The sequence below is a fragment of the Anolis carolinensis genome, chromosome 4, assembly GCF_035594765.1.
Source record: "Anolis carolinensis isolate JA03-04 chromosome 4, rAnoCar3.1.pri, whole genome shotgun sequence".
Classification (NCBI taxonomy): domain Eukaryota; kingdom Metazoa; phylum Chordata; class Lepidosauria; order Squamata; family Dactyloidae; genus Anolis; species Anolis carolinensis.
Window position 1 is genome coordinate 105,300,165 of NC_085844.1, and position 17,887 is coordinate 105,318,051.

A 17,887-nucleotide genomic window follows, 5' to 3' on the forward strand; every position below is an offset into this window, starting at 1 on the left:
GGAGCATGGCAGGGCTGCATACTTTCACCCTCCCTATTCAACTTGTACGCAGAACACATCATGTGATGTGCAGGGCTTGACAAATCCAAGGCTGGAGTTAAAATTGCTGGAAGAAACATTAACAACCTTAGGTATGCAGATGATACCACTCTGATGGCTGAAAGTTAGGAGGAGCTGAGAAGCTTTATCACCAAGGTGAAAAAAGAAAGTGCAAAAGCTGGGTTGCAGTTAAGCATCAAGAAAACCAAGATTATGTCAACCAGACTGATTGATAACTGGGAAATAGAGGGACAAAATGTGGAGGCAGTGACAGACTTTATATTTCTAGGTGTGAAGATCACTGCAGATGCAGACTGCAGCCAGGAAATCAGAAGATGGCTACTTCTTGGGAGAAGAGCAATGGCCAACCTTGATAACCTATGGATGCGAGAGCTGGACCATAAGGAAGGCTGAGCGAAGGGAGATAGATGCTTTTGAACTTTGGTGCTGGAGGAAAATCCTGAGAGTGCCTTGGAACGCAGGAAGATCCGACCAGTCCATAGTCCAGGAAATAATGCCCGGTTGCTCACTGGAGGGAAAGATATTGGAGGCAAAGATGAAGTATTTTGGCCACATCATGAGAAGACAGGAAAGCTTGGAAAATATCATGATGCTGGGGAAAATGAAAGGAAAAAGGAAGAGAGGCCAACCAAGGGCAAGATGGATGGATGGTATCCTTGAAGAGACTGGCTTGACCTTGAAAGAACTGGGGGGTGGTAACGGACGACAGGGAGCTCTGGCGTGGACTGGTCCATGAGATTACGAATAGTCGGACACGACTGAGTGATTGAACAACAAACTGATTCTTAGAACATAAGTCAGAAATTTTGAAAAATACAATATATCCATCAATGCCAAACTTTGTATGCTTGTCATTTAAAAGTCTAGAATTAGATGTCTATACTTTTCACTGTGTTGGCCATGCAGAATTAGTGTTGCCAACTTTCTTCATTCTGGAAGCATCAACATCTTTAACAGCTGCATAGCAATCAGTATAATCATATCTTTTTCATGATAGGATAAAAAAGGAAGTATTACTTGTGCAGTTTTGGCCACTGCGGATGGTTGATAATTTCATCTAATTTTTCTTTGATATGAATTTACCCACATCCACACATTCTTTTATATAACTGATAATTAAAGTTTGAAGGTTTCCGAAATGAATATTAGAGAAATCAACATTAAGAAATCCATCCAACTTTACTGCAATAGTCTCGTTGATATCTCTAACCCCATCAGTCTTTCTACCATTTCTTCTATAATCAATAATCCCAGCGAAGAGAAGCCCGAAATCTTCATTTCAATATTAGATACCCCCCTCCAATAAGTTTTTGTGAATCTCCTAGGTCCTCCAATTTGGTATGGTATGGTATTATATAGTATGGTATGGTAGGCTTCCAACCCAAGGATAACTGTAATTATCCATGGTTTCAAGTATCCACAGAAAGGCTTGGAATTTATTCTCTGTGGATATGGTGTCATAGAGTACTTGAGTTTACAGAATTTGTCTCTAGTAAAAGCTAGCATAGTACAGTGGGTGTCTAAAATGTGACTCTTCAGTTCTTTTCTGCCATTAATAAGAATTGCACTTGGACAAGCTGATGTCTCAACCCCATCTTTGATTTACGGATTGTAGAGTATTTTAAATCCTTTACAGCTCTACATAAATATGCCTTTTTTACTGCTGATACATCAAATTTTTATTCCTGTATACTTCCTTTCATAGCTATAAACCAAAATAATACTTACCACCACCACCACCACCACCACCAACAACAACAACAACAACAACAACAGCAGCAGCAGCAGCAGCAGCAGCAGCTGCTTTATTCTTATATCCCGCCACCATCTCCCCGAAGGGCTTACATGGGGACAAGGCCCAGCATAAACAGGATTACAAAGTAACACAATTAAAAACTTATAACAGATAAACAATATAATTAAAACAAAACCAAGAAAGTAAAAACATCATAAAAATACATCAGCCAACATCAGCAACCAGTAGCTAGAAAAGTGGGCATGTTCAGAATTGTGAGGGCAGGGCAAGGGCTTGTGCAAAATACAGACTATAGAGCTGAGGCTGGGAATAAAGTGCTGGAAAAACCAACAGGACTAAATTAGGGCTGGGCAGATCTAATTGGCAGCTAAACCATTATTCAAAGGCACATTGGAACATCCAAGTTTTCAAGTCTTTACAGAAGGTAGACAGGGTGGAGGCTAATCTAATCTCCCTGGGGATAGAGTTCCAGAGCTGAGGAGCTAGCACCAAGAAGGCCCTCTCTCTCATCCCCACCAACTTGTGATGAAGGCAGGAGCAAAAGAAGGGCCTCCCAGGCAGAACTTAGAGGACCTCTGTTTTGTCTGCATGAAGATTCAGCTTGTTGGTCCTCACCCAATCCATCACAGCAGCCAGGCACTGGTCCAGAATTCTAGGGGCTTCCTTGGAATTTGGGGTAAAAGAGTAGTGGAGTTGAGTGTCATCTGCATAAAGATGGCACCAAACTCCAAAACTCCATATGCCCTTGCTCAGGAGTTTCAGGTAGACGTTAAAAAGCATGGGAGATAAAATGGAACCCTGTGGGACTCCACAGGTCAAAGTTCAGGGGTTCAATCAGGTTTCTCCTAGCTTCACCAACTGGGTACAACTCTCCAGGAAGGAACAGAGCCACTTCAAAGCAGTGGCCCCAAGACCCATCTTGGAGAGCCGTCCCATGGTGGATGGTATTGAAAGCCGCTGAAATGTTTAGGAAAACCAACAAGGACACATTCCCCATCTAGTTCCCTGCTGAGGTCATGCACCAAGGCGACCAAAGCCATTTGCGTATCATGACCAGGCCTGAAACCACTATAGAACAGTGTCCCCAGATGTTTTTGGCCTACAGCTCCCAGAAATCCCAGCCAGTATACCAACTGTTAGGATTTCTGGGAGTTGAAGGCCAAAAACATCTGGGGACCTCAGATTGAGAACCACTGCTCTAGAACCTTGCCCAAAAATTAGGGATTAGAAATTGGCTGTTAGTTGTTAGGAACTGAGGAATCTAGGGATGCCTAGGTCCAAGGATCTTGTGGACATCATTAGGCTGAACAAGCTGGAATGAATCCATCAAAACCAGACAGACAGGTGCCTCTGTTACATCCTTTGGTACTGCTCTTAAACTGGCATTTAAGTCAGAACGTATCTGAGTGACTTTATCTGCAAAATGATGAGTGAACTCAACAACATTGAGTCGTCAGATGGTCAGAGACCTCCTCCCCCTCAGGAAGATGAGTTCCCTGACCACCCAAAACAATTCCGCAGGTCTGTTAGTTACAGACGCAATGTGGGCAGTCAAGAAAGCCTTTAAGTGAGGCTCTAGCCAAGGAGCTGACTTGACTCTTAAGTACAAGAGTGGACATTCAGGAGTGATTGGGTCTACTGCTCTAGCTGCCTCTGAGTTATAGAAGTTGACCAAAGCATTGACAGGATTGTCTGTCACCATGACAGGAAAATCCCCAATAGACACAAGGAATACATCCACATCCATGTCTCTTGGGGAGGACCATCTTAATAGGCCCTCCACCTCTGCATAGGTTACAGGCTATAGTTAGTCTAAAGCTGATCAAATGATAGTCAGTCTATGACAACGGAACAATTTTTAGTTCCTCCATACCTATGTTTCCCCTGTCCGCATTGAAAACTAGGTCTAAAGTGTGTCCAGCTACATGAGTACGTCCAGATATAACTTGGGACAGCCCTATGGTAGTCATGGCAGTTATGAAGTCGTGAGCTGACCCAGACAGGGTGGTCTTGGCATGGACATTGAATTTCCCAGCACAATTAGCCACTGAGACTCCAATGCCAGGTCTGAGACCACCCCTGCAAACTGAGTCAGGGAGACTGTTGTGCCACGGGATGGTCGGTACACAATCTCCAAGCTGTCCTGTTTACCCACTTTCAGATGAAAGGCCGATAGTATCATGGAGTTGAACCATCCAGTCCAATCCCCTTCCATGCAGGAAAAAACACAATCAAAGCACTTCAAACAGATGGTCTCTGTTTAAAAACCTTCAAAGAAGGAGCTTCTACTACACTTCGAGGCAGTGAATTCCACTGACATCCTCACAACTGAAACCCAAGTAAAACCATTAGTATGTGATGCATTCATATTGAAAGTTTTTGTGAATTGTGGTAACTAAATGTACATATAAGTCATTATGGAAATGCTATCATCATGGAAGAATGCCACATCAAGCTAAGGAAAAATAAATAAAAAGGTGGAATGACCAGATATAAATGAAAATCAGGATTCATTTATTGAAGAGGCCAATTAAGTGGATGGACCTTATCCTGGTTGCAAATGTCTTATAGATATATTCTACAGCATTGTTTGAACTCATTTTAAACTACAGTAGAGTCTCACTTATCCAACATAAACGGGCCGGCAGAATGTTGGATAAGCGAATATGTTGGTTAATAAGGAGGCATTAAGGAAAAGCCTATTAAACATGAAATTAGATTATGATTTTACAAATTAAGCACCAAAACATCATCTTATACAACAAACTTGACAGAAAAAATAGTTCAATACGCAGTAATGCTATGTAGTAATTACTGTATTTACGAATTTAGCACCAAAATATCACCATGTATTGAAAAAATTGACTACAAAAATGCGTTGGATAATCCAGAATGTTGGATAAGTGAGTGCTGGATAAGTGAGACGCTACTGTATCTGTTTTCAGATTTGAAAACTATTGAACACATGCTTAATCTTTTATATATTTGCAGTTACTTACTGTTTCAATTTGATTTTATTATAAGCTGCCCTGGGTTCTAAAATAAATGTTTTAATCACCATAAAATCTACACCTGCTGAAATTTCATTTGTTATACAACTGTTTAAAGTGGAAGAGCTTTGTCCTCTTTTGTTACCTGCCCACTTTAATGCTGCTTTTAAAACAAGTTCTACATAATAATACAAAAAGGGGGTGTTCTTGTTCAAAAATAACACCTTATTTTCCTCCCTCTTCTAAATGTTTTCAGTATTCTTTGATGTGACAGGCTAACAATAGTTTGCATTAAACATAGCATTCTAGTAGGGCTAGTCCACCTCTTTAACCAGACCTCTTGGTTGTTTCTTTAAGAGCTGTTCACACTGCAGCTGTTTCACAGGTGTTAATGTTTATTTCCAACCTTGAAATGTTTCACCAGCTGATTGTTGTGGTTTTTTTTAACTTATGCTAAAGAGCAGAACATCATTTCCTTTCTTTCTTTTTTTTAAATCTGCCAGTTAGATATTACAATTCCTAGTCTTTCAAATCTACATATCAATATCCTCTCAAACTGGATCATTCATCTAAGACTAATGTCTATAATTAATCCCCTTCTGTTATCATGCAATCAATAAACAACTCCAATGATGGGGCTGTGCAGAGAGTAATACATTTGATTATTAACAGCTGAAGTTACCAGGAATAAGAAATCAGAGATAGCCATGTTAATCTGGTTTAGAAAAAAAAGGAGAAAGGAAAATAGGAGCATCAGAAAGAAATGTCCTCAGAAAAGGCTTTCATTGCTCCATCCACTTCATCAGATACATGAAGGAAGAGGATGCCCTTTTAATGTCCTGTCTTAGTGCTAGAGAGAGGCAGTGTTGTGTATTAGACTGTGACCTGGAGACAAAGGTCCAAATCCCTGCTTAGCCATGGAAACTCAGAATGCCTTAGACAGAATGCAATCTGGGGCCAATTATAGGAACCATATAACTCAGTTGTTAAAAAAGCTGTACTAGTTTTTTTCTGGGCACAATGCCATGAGTGAGAAAGCCCTATACAGTTTATGTCCAGACTATGTAAAATACTACATCCTCCTATACGAACCAGCCAGAACCCTGAGATATGCAGAGTGAGGTTTTCTCTTAGACTTCTTTATGTGGCTGGTTCATATAGTAAAGCCACTCACTGCTTTACTTTCACCAGCAGCCAAAAACATTTCTATTCAAGTAGGCTTTAAAAATGTACACATAGCAAGATACAGTAGAGTCTCATTTATCCAACACTCGCTTATCCAACATTCTGGATTATCCAATGCTTTTTTGTAGTCAATGTTTTCAATACATCGTGATATTTTGGTGCCAAGTTTGTAAATACAGTAATTTCTACATAGCATTACTGTGTATTGAACTACTTTTTCTGTCAAATTTGTGGTATAACATGTTTTGGTGCTTAATTTGTAAAAGCATAACCTAATTTGATGCTTTATAGGCTTTTCCTTAATCCCTCCTTATTATCCAACATATTCGCTTATCCAACGTTCTGCCGGCCCGTTTATGTTGGATAAGTGAGACTCTACTGTAATTGTGGTTCATGAACAAGAATAAACTTTAAAATGTGAAGATTCTTATATTTTTCAGTTTTCTCACTAGGATTTCTACCACGCTGTTTGGGGAGTTTACAATTTATTTATTTATTTACAGTATTTATATTCCGCCCTTCTCACCCCGAAGGGGATTCAGGGCGGATCACATTATGTACGTATAGGGCAAACCTTCAATGCCCATAAACACATCGAACCGAGACAGAGACAACAGACAGACAGATGCAGAGGCAATGTAACCTTCTCCTGAGGGGATGTTCGATTCTGGCCACAGGGGGGAGCAGCTGCTTCATCATCCACTCTGATGGCACTTCCGCACTTTGTCATTCCAACGTTGTAAATTAGTTAAACTTGCCTCCCCACTTTTATAAGTGGTACCTTATTTCCTACTTGATAGATGCAACTATCTTTCGGGTTGCTAGGTCAACAACGAGCAGGGGCTATATTTTATTTTTAATTGACGGGTGCTCACCCCGCCACGGGCTGGCCTCGAACTCATGACCTCATGGTCAGAGTGATTTATTGCAGCAGCTGTTTACCAGCCTGCGCCACAGCCCGGCCCCTAGTTTACTGTATTTGGTCTCAGTCCTTACATGCCCAAGAGGGGAAAGGCTTCTGTTTGCACAGAGATAATTCCAAACCAACTGTATTATAATATAAACACCATCACATATGTGCCTGATATCATCCCTTATCTCCTGTATGATTTTTAACATTTTGCTTGAGGAAGATGCTAGTTGAACTTCAAAAGCTGCATATGTTTGTCATTTTGGCCAATAATTGTATCACTGGGTTGTTGTTTGTCTTTCGGGCTGTGTGGCCATGTTCCAGAAGTATTCTCTCCTGACATTTCACCCACATCTATGACATGCCTCACAACCTCTGAGGATGCCTGCCATAGATGTGGGCGAAACGTCAGGAGAGAATACTTCTGGAACATGGCCACACAGCCCGAAAGACATACAACAACCCTGTGATCCTGGTCATGATAGCCTTCAACAACAAATTGTATCACTATTTTGTGGATTCTGGTAATGATCTCTCCATGGCTATGTGAATGAGAAGTGAGAGAATGCATCCTCTCCTTATCAAGATCACAATCACCTCACAAAACACAGTTAACAAGATCCATAGTATGCACTGCAACATGAATAGAGACACAGTCATGGTTTTCATTGAGGCCATGGGTCACTCCTGACAGGTAATCTCAGCATTTAAGTTGAAATCCTCCTAACTATAAATTGAGGAGACTGAGGACCTCATCACATTGAGTTCTTATTCCATACCAGAATGGAGCCAGAATGAAGACTGCCAGACTCAGGGCTACATCCGGCAGAACTCTGTCCTGCTCAATCCTGGAAGCATCCTATGATGCAGCCCAGAGAACACAAGAGGCTTCCTATGTTCTCATTACTTAGAACAGGCCAGCTTGGGGTGAAGCCAGGCAGCCACACTTTCCCCCATGTGATGGGAAAGCAGTGATACAAGGTGCGAGGTGACAGTTTCTACTGCTGCCCCATGATTTTGCCATGCTGCCCAGGGAATCCCCATGCTGTCACCCGTGTTTAAGACCTCAATGTGGAGAGGTTCTGCAACTCCAATGTCAACTCCTGGGGTGGCCTGGGCAGTACACTAACAGACTTCCAATTCTGTCCTGACTTGCCATCTTTAGGTACACACACACACAATACAACTATGGGATAGGGCACCTGATCATAGGGATAGAGTCATGATAGACCACACTTTCTTCCTCCCTCACGTCTTGCAAACTATTGTATAGGAAACGCTTGTGAACAAGGCTGAGAAAGATCATTCCTACATACACATCATCCAGCTTGGGCTTTCTGGTGTAAAACATGTTAGCAAGCTCATCACAGATTAAATCCTGAATGGCACTTCTTTTTTCCCATTTACTGACCTGACACTCAACAATAGCATTTTCAACCCAGGGTGACTTTCACCTAGGCTATACAATCTATTTGAGCTGGGTGACAGTTTCAGGACAACCAGCATTCTTTTGTACTCCCATCTCTCATGATAATATGACTCTCTTCCACCTCCACTGCAATGGCTGCTCTTAATCCAAGGGTCTGAATGCAACATAAGAGAAAAGTAAACTCCATATGTGACAGAAAGACTCATTGTAGAAGGACCATGAAAAAGTAACCACACAACAGGTTTCAGGTTATTATAACTGGGGTCTCATCTACACATACAAAAAAATCTGGAACTGGGCCAGAGCATTTCTATTCCAGACCAATCCCGGATTCCATGGAGTTGTTCAAATACTTTGCTCCCAGCCTGTTAAAGTGGCAAAAGATAAGTCCAACCACTTCATCACATTGAAAGAAAAAAGCATGGGTGACTGTCCCTTTAAAGGAGAGAATCATCCCATTTGGAGTTCTGCCTTCCCATCAGATTCCCATGTGGAAACTTAAGAGTTGGCAATATCTTCATATTGCATTCATCACAAGATGAGTATTACATTTTTAATCAGGAGAAGCAACAGTATCCAGAAACCAAGAGATTCCTTGCCCTGCTCAAAGCCCCTTACATTAAAGGTGATTGACACCAGTTTAAAACCAGTTCTTTCCATGGGATCATATGGTTCTGCACCAAACCCCATAGGATTCAAGAGGCAGTGATCCAGGTTAAAATGATTGCTTTCCATGGGATCCTATTATTCTACACCAAATCCCGTAAGGTACAAGAGCCAATGCTCCAGGTTTAAACCATTTCTTTCCATGGGATCCTATTGCTTTGCATCAAAGCCCATAGGATACAACAGACTGCTAACAGTTTGGCAATGAAACAGGCTGGGAAATGCTTGATGCTTCCCATCCCACCAGTTTTTCAGTTGTAAAGATGGGAGTAAAGTGTCATAAGAGGTAGGAGCTCTGAACACAATTGCTGGCCCATGTTAAGAGTTTCCTTCTTTCAAGACATTTCAACCTCGTTTCAACCCTGGAACATGTGATGAGCTCTGTGCCTCTCCATGCTTGAAAAAAGGCTGAAGTGTCCTATGAGGGGAAAATTTCTCAATTTGAAAAGGTGGCAAACCATTCCATCAGGACAATCATAGTTCAGCCCCCTAGACTGTCATCCCTGAAACCACAGCAGACATCTGGAGAGTTCCAAATCATCACTGGACATCCTTCCTGACAGCTATCAAAGAGAAAGAGGAAGGATCACCTGATGGCCTGACTCAGGGCTTACTTAATTCTGAGTGACCCTGATTTTGTGACAACTTAGTAAAAGTGAGAGTCTGCTCTGTCGTCTACTGCTCATAGCCACATCTCTTAACCAAAAGCAGGAGAAATGGAACCGACACATCCCAAACTGCAATAAATAACAATATCAACAGTCAGCTATAGTCTTTGGCTTTGTACAAAGCAGAGATTTTGGAGTCCTATACCCTATTGCTACAGGCTACAGAGACTCACTGGAAGAAATGGAGGGGAAAAACAGATAAAATGGGTGAATTTATTCTCACTCTTGGTGAATACTTTTTCTCTGGTGAAGTAATCCACAGATGCTGTGATAAGTTTCAAAATGTGATATCACTACTATGGCTGGGTGAACCTTAATGTTTGTAAATGTTGGATAAAAATGTTTGTAACTGCTGGGTAAGAATAAGAAACAAGAGAAATAGATTTTGTATCTTATTTTGAAACTGTGTTACTTTATATGATATATTATCTGAATGTACCTGAAATTCAGTATGGATGATCTATATCTTTCTGAATATTGCATACTTGTTAACTTGCTGTAGTTAGTAAACAATGTATTATAGAACACATTCAGACAAGTTAAAAAGACCATAGAGTGCCAGAGTTTGTACCTGTACTGTTTAATTTTGTTCCTGAGACCATATACATTTTGTTTATCCTAGGTTATTAGGAGCCTCAGGTGGCCTAGGGGATAAAAGCCTCGTGACTTGAAGGTTGGGTTGCTGACCTGAAAGCTGCCAGGTTCGAATCCCACCCGGGGAGAGCGCGGATGAGCTTCCACTTTCAGCTCCAGCTCCATGCGGGGACATGAGAGAAGCCTCCCACAAGGATGGTAAAACATCAAAACATCCAGGTGTCCCCTGGGCAACGTCCTTGCAGACGGCCAATTCTCTCACTCCAGAAGCAACTCCAGTTGCTCCTGACACGGAAAAAAAAAATCCTAGATTATTTTGAAAGCTTCTGGTACTGTGAGAAATTTTATATACTAGTTCTTCAGGTCAATTTATTTTAATCTGGTAGAAATGTGGAGTGAGCCAGTGATAAGAGCAGCGTGTTGGTTTACTGGTTGGGGGAAAAAAGCTGTCCCAGGCACTAACTCCCTGCAGGATCTTGCAGGTGAAATGTTTTAAAATAGACAATTAACCAGAGTAGCTCCAAAGGAAAAAGAAATCAGGTGAAATATAGGTAAATTTTGAAGCAAAAAACAATAATTTCTTCATTAGGTAAAGGTAAAGGTTTCCCCTGACGTTAAGTCCAGTCATGTCTGACTCTGGGGGTTGGTGCTCATCTCCATTTCTAAGCTGAAGAGCCGGCGTTGTCCGTAGACACCTCCAAGGTCATGTGGCCGGCATGACTGCATGGAGCACCGTTACCTTCCCACCTGAGCAGTACCTATTGATCTACTCACATTGGCATGTTTTCGAACTGCTAGGTTGGCATGAGCTGGAGCTAGCAGCGGCCACTCACGCTGCTCCCAAGGTTTGAACCTGGGACCTTTCGATCTCCAGCTCAGTGCTTTAATGCACTTCGCCACCGGGGCTCCATTTCTTCATTAAGAAGATAGAAAAAAAAACCAGTAGAAACATTGAATACAGAATATGCTGTTAGATAAGTTGTTTCTTAAAGGAAAAATAATTTTGCAACCTGATCTGTTCAATCTAAGGAGGCTACGGGTGGTGCACATGATTTTCCCCCCTCTGATGTGAGGAGCCTGAATAGATGATAAAAAGAACCATCAACTGAGGGCCCCTCCATGCAGCCATATATCTCAGAATATCAAGGCAGATAATCTACAATATCTGTTTTGAACTGGGTGATCTGAATCCACACTGCCATATACTGTAACTCAGTTCAAAGCAGATAATGTGGGATACTATACAGTGGTGTGGAAGGGGCCTTAGAAGGCAGTGGAAAGGGTTCTGGATTAAGAAGACTATGTGCAGAAGATTGCTTTCTCTGGCAACCTTTTGCTTCTCAAGAATCTTCTTCCTTTCTCTGTGGGCATACTTCTAATGGTAGATCCTTTTGATTCTGCTCTACTGAAGAATCTGCTTCTCTTAATTGGCTCCATTGCAGATTGCTTTGACCCATTGCTATATTTAACCCATTTCTAACTTGATGGCTGTAAGCCATAAAAGGGGCACCTCTGGGTGGGGGAAGACATTACCTTATCTTATGGGGAGTTTATAAAATGTCCCCAAGTGCTTAAAGTGATGGATTCAGAGCTTGTGTCTCATGTGCAAAAGATGGAAATATAACCTTTCATCCCATGCCATGAAAACAATAGAGTTGTACACATGGGACAAAGTCAATTAAGTATAGATATTTGGTTTCCTTACAACACCAACACTTTTTAAAGATCCCAGTAAGAACCTTTTTTTTTGTAGAAATAGATAGTTAAAATAATCAAGCAGTTGTCTTCATTCCTGCTTATAAATAACCTAGATCCTTACACTAAGATATACATCTGTTTATTTTCCTATTGAGATAGTGCTGTGATTTTCAACTGTTGAAAACTCAGGTGACCCCAAAGTAGATTAAGGAATGACCTCTGAATAGATACAAACTAGATCAAAGCACGAACTTTCCATCTTCTATACAAATACAGAGGACATCACTTTTATTTCACAGTTCCTGTTGATGTCACAGCAGGTAGCTCTTGGTGATGTCAAACACATTCCATCAGAGCATATCATTCAAGTGAAAATCTCTATGTCTAAGAACTGAAAAATAGTTATTTGGCAGATGATTAAATTCGCCAAGGTCTATTTTGAACAGAAACCTCCCAACTTTTCTCATCCCTGTTTTTGACACATTTACACATACTGTTTATAATAACAAATTAGACTTGTAAACCAAACAAAGAAAGTGCCTCATGCAAAAAAAAAGTTATTGTGCTCTTATTTTAAGTGGAAGTTTCTCAGCAGATTTTCTTTCTTTCCTTTTTAAAAGCAAGATTATGGAATCCCCATTGCGTACCTAACAAATAAATAATGAGACTAGACAACTGTGTTGTGATAACTATGCACAACTTTTATTAATTGTTGCCTATTTAAACATTCTTCAAACTGCAACAAACTCAAAATGGGCACTGATGTTGTGAATGAGTCTTCTGAGGCTGTGAGTGATAATGGAGGGATCAGGAGAGGAAGGAAGAACCCTCGCGAGGAGGGCTCACTGGAAGATTTATACAAGAAGAGAATCAGGGAGATTGATGAGGAGTCTTCCGAGGAAGATTCATGTGGGGACTTGGGAGGGGATCTTGAGCTAGAAATGGATGCTGAGGAACCAGTGGTGACAGAGGAAGTTGGCATAGATTGGGCACGGGCTCCAGAGGATCTTCGGGAGGAATCTGGGTCCATGGATGCTGTAAATTATGGAGGCTTGGGTATCTTCAGAAGCAGATCCCACATGGTCTGCCTGGAGGAATGAGGGTAGTTCCACAGGTGTGGATAGAGTTGGGTGTGGGTAGGATGATCTTGATTCTGATGAGGAGTTTGGGACACCTGATCCTAGGGTGTTAGAGGTTTGGACGCCCCAGGAAACCTAAATAAATTGGGGATGTTGGGTCACTATGCTTTGTGTGTGGCAAGATGTTGCTGTACGCGATTCTGAAGACTGGCTTGGGACTTTGCAACAGATGTAAGTTTGATTCAGGTTACTCTTCAACAGAGGGCTGGAATTGTGTGGGTTTCCCTGGACTGCACTGTTATTACTATTTTGCATTATTTATTTATTTACAGCATTTATATTCCGCCCTTCTCACCCTGAAGGGGACTCAGGGTGGATCACATTGCACACATAAAGGCAAACATTCAATGCCATGACATAGAACAGAGACAGAGACAAAACGCAGGCACCGGGCTGGCCTCGAACTCATGATCTCTTGGTCAGAGTGATTTGTTGATTTGTTGCAGCTGGCTTGCTTTCCAGCCTGCGCCACAGCCACATTAGCTGCTGTTCGCCTCCGTTGTCTTGGCTCTTTCTGCCATTCCATGATGTAGACCTTCTTGTGATGGCTTCACCCTTTGGACCTTGGACTGGAACTCAACTCGGCTTATCTCTTCGCTCCCAAACTCGGCTTGGCATCGTTCCTGTCTCTGTGGCTGTCTACTGTTGCTGACTACTGGCTTTGTTCCCGACCCTGACACGTTCTCCTTATCTCGACTTCGGACCAGCTTGACTACGTTACAGTGCTCTGCTCCTTTAACTCCTGGCTCAGCGTTTGTCTCTGCAACAGTTTGCCACTAACTCTTCAGCGTCTTCCAGTTTCGCTTATTTTTGCCGCTCATAGCAAAGAGCTTTTTAGCCCGGTTTGGGTTTTTGTCTCAGTTTGGAATCGCTGTTGTTCTTCTGAGTTTTGGGAAAGTTTTTGGGGCTTCATAACTGTTTGCCTTTGTTTGTTTTGCCATTTTAAGCCCGTTTTGAGCTTTTGGGCTGAGTTCAAGTACTCTATGTTAAATCTGGATTATATCTCTGGTTAATCCGGATTATATGCCAATTAATGCTTTTGGCGTTTTTACTGCTTTGACTGCTTAATAACACTGGAGATTAAGTGTTTCAAGTCTGTTAATTTACTGAACTGTTTTTGGACTATTACCTTAATAAACTATATTTTGGCTCTCAGTTGGCGTCTGACCTTTGGCAATTGAACTTGGTGTTGGATAAGTTGCCACCTTAGACCAACTCCTCAGCTAACTTGAGTGTGACACCTGAGTTCCCGGAGCATAACTCCACTTGAGTTGTTTCCAAGGCAACCACTTAGGAAAGCTGCATAGAGTCTTCCAACTGAAAGTCCCAAGACTTCAGTGGGATTAGAATTCCCCTGCAGTTTAAAGGTCATTTCTTTTTTTTCCCCTACCTTGGTTGACCGAACACACATGTGGGGGTTTCCATTCCTGGCTATCACAAAAATGGTCGCCTTATGTCCACACTGAGATGTTAAATTCCATCCCTGTTTCCCACAAGACAGCCTGTTTATGGATCCAACTGATGGCAATTACCCAGAAACATAACAGTGTAGAGTTGGCAAAAAAAAAAAACCTCTTAAAGGGGGAAAAATCCTTACTGGCCTCGAAGTGATCCCTTGTTATACCGTTATAGGTAGGAAGGGTGGGCCAATGTTCAGGCTCCAATCCTGGAGCTAAAATGAGTGACCCCTCCCCCCCCCAAAAAATACTGTGTTCTGTCCCTGAAAATAGTCCTGGCAGGGACAATTTTGTTTTAAAGGGGCCTCAAATCCTTGAGGATAGCAAATAGCACTCCCCTTTCAAGATGGCCAAAAGGGGGAACTTAATTTCTAAAGAAATTATATTAATTGGCTACTATTATTTCAACAATCAAATAGTTTAGGGAGGGGTGCATGCCATTTGTTTTTGTAGTAGCCACTCATCTCTTCCCTGGGAATATGCTGTTTTGTATACGATACAAAAATTATTTATTTTTGTGCATATGTCTTCAAGTCACTTATTTAAGTATGGCAATCTCATGAGTTTCATAAGGTGTTTCTTCCTATGAAAAATGGTCTACAGGTGTTTTATTTCTGGGTCCCCCTGGGGGAGAAGAGCGGTATATAAATTAAATAAATAAATAAATAAATAAATGGTCTCCCATCTAATATTAATCACAGTTGATCCTGGTAAGATTCCAAGATGGAGGTCAGAGCACTAGAGTTGTAAATTCACCTTCCATAGCACTTGATAAAGGAAAGATTATGGGTTTTTTCTGTACCAGCTAAAAAACCTCATCTATCCCCAATATTCCTTGTAAAATATCTGGTCAAATTTAGTGGTATTGTGTGGTTGCCACAAACTATGTTGAATTGGTTGAGAACCTATGACATACTTGAATTGGTTGAGAACCTATGACATGGCCCGAGCTGTGGTGCAGGCTGGAGAGCAAGCCAGCTGCAACCAGCTGCAATGAATCACTCTGACCAGGAGGTCATGAGTACGAGGCCCGCTCGGAGCCTATGTTTGTCTTGACTTTGTTCTATGTTAAAAGGCATTGAATGTTTGCCTATATGTGTAATGTGATCCGCCCTGAGTCCCCTTCGAAGTGAGAAGGGCGGAATATAAATGCTGTAAATAAATAAATAAATAATACTCATTGAAAAACGATAGCAAAATGTGCTGCAGGATTTCCCACAAAAACAAGGTTTTTGTCATTTTTTAAAAATGACAGAACCAATTAGGAATGGCATCTCTAATCCAGGAACAGAAATCATGTAACATAGTGTTATTAAAGTGGGAAAAATGAGAAACATACTTTATTTGGATTCTGTACATTTAATCCTCATATGCATCTATGAGAATTTTTACAAAACCTATAAGATGATTTTTTATGATGATGATTTTTTAAATTTTTTAACCACCCCTCCTTGAGGCTCAAGGCTAGGCATGGGCAAACAAAGGCCCACAGACTGCATGTGCCCTCTTAGTCTCTTTTCTTTGGCCCTGAATCCAGCCGTAAGTCATACTCTCCTTTCAGCAGGATGTAGTGGTCTGCCCAGTTACACTTAGTAAGAGGACACAGCAGGCCACCACATCCTTCTGCTGAAAGGAGGGTCCTGCGGGCACATCCAGCTGCTCAGGGCTTTCATGAAAGCCCTGGACAGCCATGGCCAAGCTCCCCCCACCCGTGTCAACTACTGTCAGCCTCCTCCTCCTGCGCCAACCACCACTATCCAACCAATACCGCCTCCTGGCCCAGCCTGCAATGCTGCCCAATATCATAAGGTTTGCCCATGCCTGCAGTGCTGTACAACACAGTTAAATACATAGATAAAACATGAGATAATTAAAACACATATGTTTCAAGAAACAGACATAAGATTAAAACACATTAAAATTGAAATATATGTATGCATGCACGCATCTGTGAGGATCTTTATGGGGGGAAAAGTTTCAATTATTTATCTGAAACAAAAAAAAAGAATCCAGTTCTTCAAACAGAATCAAATTAAGGATTCTATTTCTAGTACTTAGCATCTAGTACAGTTCATTGTGTGTGTGTGTGTGTGTATGCAATATCAAAAATATATCTGCAAATTTATTCTACATCCACTTTACTAAAAATGTCTTAAGAAGGTGTTTCAACACTTCGTCTTTTGGCAATTTGTTGTGTTAACCAGCTGTTCCTCTCAGTAGGAAGCTTATCTTGCTATAGTTATTAATAAAAACGAAATATGCCTGCATTTTTCATACTGCCAGATGCATCTCAATTTTGTGGAATCTTTTGACAAATATTAAAGATGATTATAAAAACAAATATCATCCTCTAAACACAACTAGATAATTTCACCTTTCTCAGCTACTTAACATTACTAAAAACTCTAGTTTGTCAACATGTTTATCAGATAAGCTTTAATTGACAGGGAAGAAATTGCATTTTAGCATTAGTAATTTTATATATATATATATATATATATATATATATATATTCCAAAACAACATCAACAGCAAATATTACTAACCTAATCAAAATTAATCTTTTTTGAAATTAATTTTTAAAATCTATTTTAAAAACAACAAATTTACTTTTGCCTGAATCCTATTGTTATTTGTAATTAAAGTAACCTCTTTGATTCCATGGTAATTTGATAAGTCAAAATAAATTCACACGTGGAGACTTCCGGTGTGTGGAATATGGCGGGGAGTCGGGTCCTTCGAGCTCTTCGGTAAGGACCAGCCTAAGAACAGCGGTTGGGTAGAGCTTTGGCTCCCTCTCCTTTGTGGATTGATACAAGGAGACAGCGTATCCCACGGCACCCCCCGAAGGTCTACAGTGGGGTTCCCCCCTCAAGGGAGATCCTCCAGTAAGACCCGGGACTAGGGAGCCACAGGGAAAGGCGAACCGCGATTAGGCGAGCCGGCTTGCACCTTGTGAAGGGCGGCGCGGTACTCTCCCCAGCCTCACACACATCAAAACTTAAGAATTGGAGAAGAGAGAAAGAGAGACTAGAGGAAGAAGGAACTGCACTGACGGGTAAGAAACATCGTTTGACTATACTACATTACATTATTTGGAAATAAAACTAATGAGACTAAATCTGGAGCATTGAGGAAGAAAGAGAAAATAAGAAATAAGAAAATAGGAGTGGCGGGAATGCCGGAGGCTCGTTGGGGATAGAGGAGCAAGAGAAAAAGAAGAAAGAGGTCTAACAACTCAATTAAAGAGAATCCTGGACTTGGGAAAGAAACATTTTAATAATAACAGGACAATAAAGAATAAGTACCCGAGTTGAGAAAGAGTTGGCTGGGCG